We start from the raw sequence: 3885 nt of genomic DNA, 5'->3' as shown, positions 1-3885 counted from the left end.
CAGCGCCCGGCTGTGCAGGGCTGAGGCGGGGGCCACGGACAGCAGTGGGCCCCGCCCTCCTGGAAGGACCGACCGCCGCTGCTAAGGTAGGTTGGGCTGCTGGCCCCGAGCAAGGGTTGCTGAGGGCGCAGGGACATGGCGGTGGCGGGGTGAGAGGGTGAAGGCTAGGGGTACTGAGTTCCCTTTGAGCCTAATGCCCCAAGATTGACTGTGGGGGGGGGTGGTTGTAGGTATCTGTAAATATACTAAAACCACGCAATGGTACGCTTTTTAAAAAAACATATTTTTATTGCTTTCAGAGAGGAAAGGAGAGATAGAAACATCAATGATGAGAGGGAATCATGGATCAGCTGCCTCCTGCACACCCCCTACTGAGGATCGAGCCCGCAACCTGGGCCTGTGCCCTTGACCAGAATCAAACCTGGGACCCTTCAGTCTGCAGGCCTGTGTGCGCTCTCCACTGAGCCAAACAGCCAGGGCAAGGGTTTGTACACTTTAAAGGGGGAACTGTATGGTGTATGTAGCAGGTCTTGGGGCAAGTTGAAATGAATTTCAACCCACAAGCCATGTCTCCCCAAGGAGGCTGCGCTCTGTTGGGACAGCGATGTGCGAAGCAACACCCACCTTCTCCAGGAATCCTTTACCCGTCTCAGCCTTGACGTCCAACCGTCCTGAGCCCAGATCTCTTCCCGTGCTGCTGTGTGATCTCAGACAGGTGACTGGGCTTCTCGGAGGCCTTGTTAACAGATTGTTATAAAAGGAACTAAAGAGATCATCTTGATTGAGTGCCCAGCCCAGCACCAGCACTTAGTAAACACAGAGGAAGTGTTCGCTATTATTATGTCACCCATGAATGCAGCAGACATTAGTGGACTCTCCTGCGTGCACCTGGCCAGACAGGTAAAAGCCTGGGGCGCTCACGCTCTGGCCGGGAGGCAGACACAGCCTGGCCCCTGAGACCAAGGCTGGCACAGAGGAAAGATCAGCTGCCTCCAGCACACCCCCTACTGGGAATGGAGGAGGAAAGAGCTTTCTGAGTAAGGAGAGGGAGGAGGAATCCTGACTGCTGCGAAGCCCACACACTTGTTTTTATTTCCATCATTTCATTTTGATTGGAAACATCCATGTGCTTTCCCCAGTTTTGCTAAGTGGACTGAAGGGCAGGGGCAGGTGCAGGAGGCAACCTATAGATGTGTCTCTCATAGCAATGTTTCTCTCTGTCTCTCCCCCTCCCTTCCACTCTCTCTAAAAATCAAGGGAAAAAACATCCTGGGTGAGGATGAACAACAACAAAAGAGAACACGTCCATGTGCCTCATCCTCATCCTTTTTTAAAAAATATATTTTACTGATTTTTTACAGAGAGGAAGGGAGAGGGACAGAGAGTCAGAAACATCGATGAGAGAGAAACATGGTTCAGCCGCCTCCTGCACACCCCCCACTAGGGATGTGCCCACAACCAGGGCACATGCCCCTGACCGGAATCGAACCCGGGACCCTTTAGTCCGCAGGCCGACACTCTGTCCACTGAGCCAAACCAGCCAGGGCTCATCTGCATCCTTTTATTGTTGTAGTTGTTCTTGGAGAACCTGGATGAGACCTAAGAGGGTAATGCTTCCATTTGCTCAAGACGGACCCTGAAACATTGATTTTATTTGTGTTCACACATTTTTGGTTTGGGCTTTTGTTGTTTGTTTTTTAAGGTGTTTGTGTGTGTGTGTGTGTGTGTGTGTGTGTGTGTGTGTGTGTTTTCCAGGAAGCAGCCCACACCCAGAGACAAGGGAGCTAATGCTCAAAGATCTGACTCTGCTCAGTTGTTGTTGTTTTTAAATATGTTTTTATTGATTTCAGAGAGGAAGGGAGAAGGGGAGATAGAATCATCAATGATGAGCAAGAATCATTGATCGGCTGCCTCCTGCACGCCCCCTACTGGGGATCAAGCCCACAACCCCGGCATGTGCCCTGACTGGGAATCGAACCCTGACCTCCTGGTTCCTAGGTCGATGCTCAATCACTGAGCCACACTGGCTGAGCTACTCAGTTATTTTGAACTATCTCTCACATTACAAAAATTTTAAGTTGGGACAAGTTAGGCAAACAACTGAAAATGAGTATTCAAAATACAGTTTTCTCTCTGATTTTTCTGAAGTCATGATCAGACAACCTTGCAAGCTGATTGAAGTCAGTAACCCCACAGCCTGTCTTCTCCCTTGCATCCGCAAGCCAGAGCCTGCTGTCACACAGGACTGAGGCATCCAGATAGAAGCCCCAGTAATATCCACCACAGTGCCATACTTTCCAGGGGTGGGAATGCCACCCCTGCCAGTTGGGCCCTGGAACCCTTGGCAGGCCTAGAGTCACCAAGGCACCTTTGCCCAGGCCATGGCGAGACCTGCCCGCAATGGAGGACAGTTGCTTCAGCGGCATCCCTTCTCTCCCGGAGTCTGTGTCTATGTCTGCACCCAATTGTTTTTTTTCCCCAAAAAAGGTTTTTATTGATTTTTAGAGAGAGAAGAAGGGAGAGGGAGAGAGAGAGAAACATTGATTTGAGAGCAAATCATGCAGCAGACATTAGTGGACTCTCCTGCGTGCACCTGGCCAGACAGGTAAAAGCCTGGGGCGCTCACGCTCTGGCCGGGAGGCAGACACAGCCTGGCCCCTGAGACCAAGGCTGGCATGGAGGAAATATCAGCTGCCTCCAGCGCACCCCCTACTGGGAATGGAGCCCCAGCCTTGTGGTGCACAGGATGATGCCCAACCGACTGAGCCACACTGGCCAGGTCTCTGTGCCAGTTCTTAGCCCTTGGGCCCTCCCTGCTGGACTCGCTTGTTCTTTTTTATGTGATGAAGGTCTGCACGCGCCATGCAGCTCTGGCTTCTCCGTGGCAATCACAGCCTGGTTCACTGATGGGACTTGAGGCAACATCTCACATGTAAGTATCTACCCACAAGGTCTCTGAAAGGTTCGCCCTCAGAAGATGGCCCGCCCTCTCACCCGTTCTGGGAGGCTCTGTTTGTAATTGTTCCACAGCAGTAACCTATGTAATGAGTTGGCCCGCTCGGCCTTTCTGTAATATTAATGATAACAGCTCCTGAGGTCTGGATGATAGTCATCTGGACCTTGGGGCAGCCCTGGTATCAGGGCTGGTACACAGCCTGCAGGGCAGTGCTGGTTGTGGACTGATTGGTCAGTGCCCTTGACTTCTGTTGTCAAATATTTTAAAAATCACCAGAATTTGCACAGATTATTTCTTTAAATCCTTACAAGCCTATTGGGTAGGTAGTTTTTATTCCCATTTTAAAGATGAGGGAAAGCAGCACAGATGTGTGAAGGAATGCATCCAAGTGGGACAGCTGGGCCTTGAACCTGGGCTTGTCTGCCCCTGAGCCCATTCTCAGCTACCACCCTGTGCCCGTGAGTACCTCCCGCTCAGCCTCTTAGTGAGCGGCAGGAGGCACGGCTGCTCTCCCAGAACACTGGAGCCGCACGTCCTACATGGAAGGGTCCCAATCGGAAAGCCAGGCCAGTGACGAAAGGCGTTTGGGAGCTGGCCCGGTTCTTTGCCACGTGTGCCAGGAGCAGAGCCAGCCAGCTGGGCTGTGGGGCTGCCAGGACCATTCGGGTTGGTCAGCAAGTATGCCTGGCGCCTCTGCCAGGTGTCAGGCCCGACGCCAGAGGCAGGCAGGCAAGATTGAGACCTTGCCTTCGGAGCACCGAGCTTCTCACCCTCCCCTGACCTCAGGCGCCCTGTGAGGGCTCAGCTGCAGCCATGTCTTTATTTGCTGCCCCATGTCCCTGAAGTTCCTGCCCTCTAGGCTGAGGACAACCCTGTCAAAGGCCACGGAGCAAATCCGGACTCAAAAGATGCAGCTGACAGCTCAGCGC

Source organism: Myotis davidii, unplaced genomic scaffold (assembly GCF_000327345.1).
Source record: "Myotis davidii unplaced genomic scaffold, ASM32734v1 scaffold539, whole genome shotgun sequence".
Taxonomy (NCBI): domain Eukaryota; kingdom Metazoa; phylum Chordata; class Mammalia; order Chiroptera; family Vespertilionidae; genus Myotis; species Myotis davidii.
Note: the sequence above shows the minus strand (reverse complement) of the source record.